Source organism: Nannospalax galili, unplaced genomic scaffold (assembly GCF_000622305.1).
Source record: "Nannospalax galili isolate Female #2095 unplaced genomic scaffold, S.galili_v1.0 scaffold936, whole genome shotgun sequence".
NCBI lineage: Eukaryota > Metazoa > Chordata > Mammalia > Rodentia > Spalacidae > Nannospalax > Nannospalax galili.
Genome location: NW_008337142.1, coordinates 1,455,216 through 1,462,028, shown reverse-complemented (window position 1 = coordinate 1,462,028; position 6,813 = coordinate 1,455,216). Strand labels below are relative to the sequence as shown.

Below are 6,813 nucleotides of genomic sequence, written 5' to 3'. Positions count from 1 at the left end.
CACCCCTAGCATAACCTTTCTCAGGAGAGATATGTACCTTGTTTAATCTTTGGAGGTCCTTATCCACCTCTGGGACAGTTTTTATCTTTTCTATGCCTTTTATGAACTGTTGCTCAGGTTTTAAAGCCATAGAAACTCCTTAGTACAGAATTTTTTTTTTGTAAATTTTTTCTTTAGGAACTTGAGCTAAACATGTATCTTGCCACATTTGCCTTCAAGTAACACAAGTGGAATTCTATTTCTGTTTTATCCTTTTTGTATCTCTTTTACATCATTCTACTATTTTATAGGCACATTTTACATGCTGGTTTAAGTCACATATCTTCCAAAGATTCCCCTACTTTACAAAGATCCTGACCCACTAAAGAACTTAGCAAAACCATTAAAGCTCCATACCAATCTCCAGGTCTCTGTTGAATCAAGTTTTTCTTTAAACCTCTCATGAACACAGTCCTATCTGGCCCAGTGAACTGGGCATCATACATCGTTTTCCTTAGACCTAATTCTCTCAGCAATATCTGTTCCTCCTCTATGGTCCTCCAGATCCTGCTATCCATGGAAACCTCCACTGGTAATGACCAAGTTTCTCTAATGAATCGCACAAGCCATCCCATGAGGGACTGCTTTCCCCTGCACTGACTTAGGTTACATATCCTATGTCTCAAGGAGGGATGGATGGTTACATTGCTCAGCTTTTGTCAGGGATCCTGCCCTGACACAGGAGCCGGGGAAAGGAAGATGAGCTGTCAGTCCTCCCATTACCTGCAGCCTCCCCAGGAGATAATCAGACATGACAGGGAGCCAGTCAATCAGGAACTCGTTTATTACAGGCGTTTACAGGGCTTCTGAAGGCAAAAACCACAAAGGAAAATCCCCTCCCCATCCAAGTGTCCAATCATATTAAAGGTGAACTTGAGCATGCAGTCTCCTCTCCATAGCACAGCATACGGTTTGCGAGGTGATCACGCACTGCCAAGATGCAGGGAAATGACAGGAGCCAATTAGAGATTCTTCAAAACAAGTCTGGCCATGCTCCCACCATTTCCTCTAGGCACCAAACAAGTCTGATCATGCCCCGGCCATTTCCTCTAGGCACCATCCTGCCTCCCCCCTGGCCTCAGCCCCCCCGCAAGTTTTAATGCTTCTGCAGCATTTAAACTAATATCATTTGTGCCCATGTTCCATATCCTCACAAGCCTTGTGATAAGGAGCTCTTTCATTGTTGTTTGAAAGTCTTCCCTAGTTCCAACAGCTCCAGTGTGGAATATTCCCTACTGGCTGTAGTTCCTTGCACCTGAGTATTGTTAAGGTCTCCATCAGCCTGTTGAAACATGACATTTTTCTTTCTTTGTATTAAAGGTTGAATCTTTAGCTACTTCTAAGTCTTTCTCTTTCTCATTACTCTCTGCCTTCTCACATGGGTCCCATGTTTTGGGGTTCCAAGATCAGCCTTGTATTACTGATCTAATCTGGGCTCCCTTCCCTTTTTAGTCCCCTTAAGGAACAGCAAGTTAAAAATCTCCAGTTCTTTTTCTCTCTTATGCAGTTACTGGCAAGGTCCAAGGCCAATACTGAAGAGGCCAGCAATTTCTCCTTTGTCTGTTCAGTGCCCCCTCCCCTGCCTCTGCCTGGAGCAAATCTTTTATTATGCAAAGAAGTGGCCAAGCAGGTTTGAGAAAATTCTTTAAAATGTCAGTCAGTATTCTGCTTCCATGGCTTCTAAAATTATTTCTAGACCTTTCACAGTCATTAAAAAATCTTCCTACGTGTGTGGTGCTGCCCGTTAATTAAGCAGGTATGCTGTTTTATAACATTTACAAGATGGCTGCCATTCTGGGATTTTCCCCGGACCTTGACCATTGAGCTAACTTCACCCTAGTTACACATCTTACTACCCATTGTATTATCCATGTCATTGCTTCTACCCCCAGAAAGCTTGTGGGGAAAGCTTATCTTTATGTCAATATCTCCTCTGACCACACTCTCCCCTCACCCAACTTTGTTTCAGTCTTTTCCCACATCAGAGACATCATCATTGCTCTTCCCAAACTCCTCAGTTTTGTCCTATGCTGCTGCCAACTAAGCTGGGATGCATGCATGTGGCTTCCTCCTCCCATGGTCCTTGGCACAAACCAAGAAGCTATTCCTCCAAATTACAGTTTAAAAAACAACAGAATTTATTGGGCTGCTAACTGAGCATACGATGCCTGTGAAGGAGGTACTTATAAAGGTATGAGCACCTTTGGCCCTTGTTTTTTCCCTACATTTCGGCTTCCAGAACTGCTACTGGCTGGTCCAAGATGTCAAAGCCCCTTCCCTCTCTCTGCCTTCCCCTCTCACTTCCTTAATCCCTCTCCTTCATGCCGTTAAGGCTGGCTGATTGGGTGGGAGGGGTGTGTTAGGGAAAGAGGGATTTACTGCTTGTTTGAATATACTGCTTGTCTGAATTTACTGCTTGAATTTACTTGTTTGAATTTACTGCTTGTAACCAATTAACTCAACTGGAGACACAGGCATCCGGAGATAGGGGCAAGTACTACAGCCTGACCTGTCTGGTCTGTGTCATGACCGTAGGCATGTCTACTTACACAAGATAACAAAGAAAGAATCATGCCAGGCACAATACCACCCATCCCTCCCCAGTTGAGACACCTGAAGGGAGTTATAACATTTTTTTGTTATTGGTTTGTGAAATGCTTGCTTTGAAACTATTGGCTGTATAAACGCGGGCTTTTGTGTAACGGTTGTGGGAGCCTATATAATCTTTACCTAAAATTGCTTCAGAATTGATCGCTCTAACCAGACCTGCATGTCTTGGAAGGACGGTTGGCCCCAGCTAGCTGGTTTAATAAAACTCTGTTTGACTTTTGCATCTCCATACTCATGCATTTGTTCTCCAGAAGAGACCCACCGAGTCACGGACCCTAACAAGGTGACTATTTCATTCTGCCCCTGCCCTCCTATGGAGACTCTTGCAGTCCAAATAGTTTAATGCAAATAGGTGAAAGGCTAGAGAAGAAGGCATGCATTCATTTGCCGGTTAGTTCGGCTTGCTATTCAGAGGATCAGCTTATCCAAATGAAATATATTTAAATCTTTTGAGGATGTATGTGGTGTATTGTGTGAACATGTATGTGTATGTGTGAGTATGCACATGTGGAAGTGGTAGATTAATATCCACAATTGGGAGTCAGACGCAGAGCTGTGCTTGTGGGGCCCAGGGAGGGTGCGGGACACCACTGCGAGGCAACCAGGGTGGTAGGATGCAGGGCCTGGGGCAGCACTGATGGGCTCCAGACCTCCAAGACAGGTCCTACCCTGTCCGCACCTATGAGGGCCATGGGGGCATCTTGGGCATGATGAAGGATTTGGAGGCCGAGCACTTGGCAGGTGGCAAAGGGGTCCAGCTCCTTTGACGGTTGAGCTTCTATGTAGAACAACAGATTCCAACCTCCAGAGAAAGGACTGAGCTTGATCGAGGGCCCCCCCAGAGAATGATAACACTTTGTGTTCAAGATTGAGAAATGCCAAAGTAGAGGATTTAAGGAGTTTAACTAACTTTTTTGAATCTTGCACTGAAACTTTTGTTCTAGCTGTCAATATTTTGGACAGATTCTTGGTTCTTATGAAGGTGAAATTGAAACTTTGTCTTGCCTTGGAGTCTGCTGGTTTTTGCTGGCTGCTGGAAGAAGAAAGCAATGTCCTGTCCATCTATGATGTGATCTGGATCAGTCAGTGTAAATGTACAGCTTCTAACATCAAACGGATGGAAAAAATAATTTCAGAAAAATTGCACTATGAATTGGAAGCTACTACTACCTTAAACTTTTTGCATTTATACCATATTCATGTATTTTTTCATACTTTAGAAAGGAAAGAAACACTGAGCCTTGATAAACTAGAAGCTCAGCTGAAAGCTTGCACCTGCCTACTTGTCTCCTCAAAAGCAAAGCCTGTGCCTTCTCAATTTGGAAGTAGAAACAATAAATCAGTTGAATTATTGGAAAATTTCCTGGTTGTTAAAAAAATTGAAGATTAATGACACTGAATTCTATTACTGGAGGGAATTAGTTTCTAAATGTCTAGCTGATATTCTTCTCTGGAATGTTGCAAACCAGAGATCTTAAGAAGCTGGTTTGGATTGTTTGGAGGTGCACAGCCCAAAACCTCCACAACAGCTACTACAGGGTCCCAGAGCTGCCAAGATCCTGGAATAGGGTTGTTTTGATGAAAGTGAAAGTGAGGATTCTTGTGAAGACATGAGCTGTGGAGAGGAGAGTCTCAGCATTTCCTCTCCCAGTGATCAAGAGGTTACCTTCTTTTCAAAGTGGCACAGACACTGTGCTCTTAGAATTCAGATTGTCAGGATTCAAGTATATGCACCTGTTTCAAAGCAATAAATGGGGGAGTGGGTAGTTTTCTTGTCCAGCCCCCATCTAGACAGGGATAGCAGACTAGCTACCTTCTGTTTATTATTCAGATCAGATCTGGCCTATTTTCATATTTAATCCTAAGCCATAAAATGGGTTAATGCCTCTTAAATAAGGACCAATACTTTGAACATTGGCATTTTATTTTTCTCATTGACATTTATGGGGAGGAGAGAAGGTGCTAAAACCTTTGTTACTTTTGAAGATGATTTTTTAAAAATGAATAGTGTAACTTGAACTTTTATAAAGCTTTCAGGTGTTGATTTAACAGACTGGTAGTGTGCAAGAGTTTCCTTAGCAGGGCACTGGATAAACTTTTGATAGTTTATCATGGATTTCCTTCTCCCTGTTCTCAGAACAGACTATACAGTACTCTTCAACGTCAATCATCTATTTTATTGCTCTGTTTTCTTAATGATCAGTGTACTGTCTGATACAGAGCCTATAAATGTAAGTATTATATTGGCATTTCTATTAATTTTAGTTATAGGTATATTAATTGAAGATTTTGTTAAAGCAGAAATTGTCAGTAGGGGTGTATGTTAGCTGTGTTCTTGACACTTAAATGTTGTCAGACTGTAGTATTATTTTATTATCTAAAAGATCCATAATTTGCTAGTTTTTCATGTACCTGTATGAAAGCTTTATGGGAAGTGGAGCAGACCTAGGTAACTATGGAGTTGATAATGCTGATTTTGTGCATCTTGTCTTATTTTCTTACATTAAATCCAATGTCTGCATGATTTTTAAAAATCCACAATTGTTTCTCCATCTTTATCACTGGGACAGTTTCTCACTGAGCCAGGATCTCATGACTTCTACTAGATTAGCTGACCACAGAGCTCCAAGTATACTCCAGGCTCTGTTTTTCCTGTGCTGATAGTAAAGGTAGACACAACCATGCATAATAATATTTAGAGAGAGGGTCTCCCTGTAGCCCAAATTGGCCTGGAACTCACCATGTAGTTCCAGCTGATCTCGATCTCAGAGAGACCTACCTGTGTCTGCCTCCTAAGTGCTGGGATTAAAGGGATGCATAGCCATTCCCGGTTTATAATTAAGTTTTAAATGTAAGTGGTGGATATTCAAACTTGGGTCCTCATGCTTGAAGAGACAGAAACTTACTGGCTGGGTCATCTCTCCAAGCCCTATACTTTGAAACTTAAAGCAGTGAAGGGTACCATTACCCACAGAGAGAAGCAAGAGGCTAAATACATTAGGAAGATGACACAAAGTCATAATGTATTGTATATTTTTAAATCTGGAAGTAAGGAATTTGAAAGCTCCTATCATGAAGAAATATAAAATAATTGAGGAGATAGACGTGTCTAACATAATTTTTGACATGACAGAATGCATATGTGTATAGAAACTTTTCAAAGTACCACACCACATTAATATGCACAATTTATGTGTTTTATATTTTATTCTTAAAATAAATGTATAAAAAGTAGTAACCAAATTGATCCCTACAGACAAATTAATTGCTTCATTTCTAGAAAGGCGGGATGAGGAGTTTCAGGTACTCTCACAGCGGACCTCTCCAGAGATCTCTAGGGCTGCATAATTCCCTCCACACCTCAGTCTCAGGAATCCCAACCTGACCCAACAGCGTCTCATTTTAGAAAGGACACACTGCCTGTTGACTGTCATCTGTTCATCTAAACAATAATCACTCAAACCTGAAGATTCACAGTGAGACTTCAATCAAAACCAAGGAAAAATATCCAAAATTAAAATCGCATTCAATGACTTTTATGTGTTCACTTCTTCATAAGATAAAGCATATACTCTTATAAGCCATTTATAGGCATGATCTGGGAATTACGTGAGAGATGTGATTTCATTTCACAAATCACAAAGAAGTGCCTCTCGTGTGAGCACAAAAAGTGAATGGTGGATTTGTACCTAGGATGCTGTTAAGAACATTGTATCCATTTTTCCTTTCCTAACAGAGATTAGTACCTTCTGATCACAACCTGAATGGGAGATCCTCTAAAAGGATTTGTACAGAATTTCATGAAAGATTTTATAGTTTAGAATGACTGCTGTATGATAAATGTTCTTTCCTTCTAAAAAATTGGTAAGTTTCTGTAGTCCATAAATATTTAAGTGGAAGTGTAATTCATGCAAAGGCAGTGGACAATATATATGTAGATAGATAGAAGATACATAAATAGATAGATAGATAGATAGATAGATAGATAGATAGATTATTGATTGATTGATTGATAGAGATAGATTATAGATAGATGATAGATGATAGATAGATAGATAGATAATAGATAGATACATAGATACATAGATGATAGATGATAGATAGGTGATAGATGATAGATAGATGATAGATTAGATAGATAGATATATAGATACATAGATGATA

General features: G+C 40.5%; 1 pseudogene; it reads left to right on the top strand.

Moving 5' to 3' along the window:
- Positions 1–3,359: 3,359 nt before the first annotated feature.
- Positions 3,360–4,400, top strand: LOC103733407 (annotated as a pseudogene).
- The last annotated feature ends 2,413 nt before the right edge of the window (positions 4,401–6,813 follow it).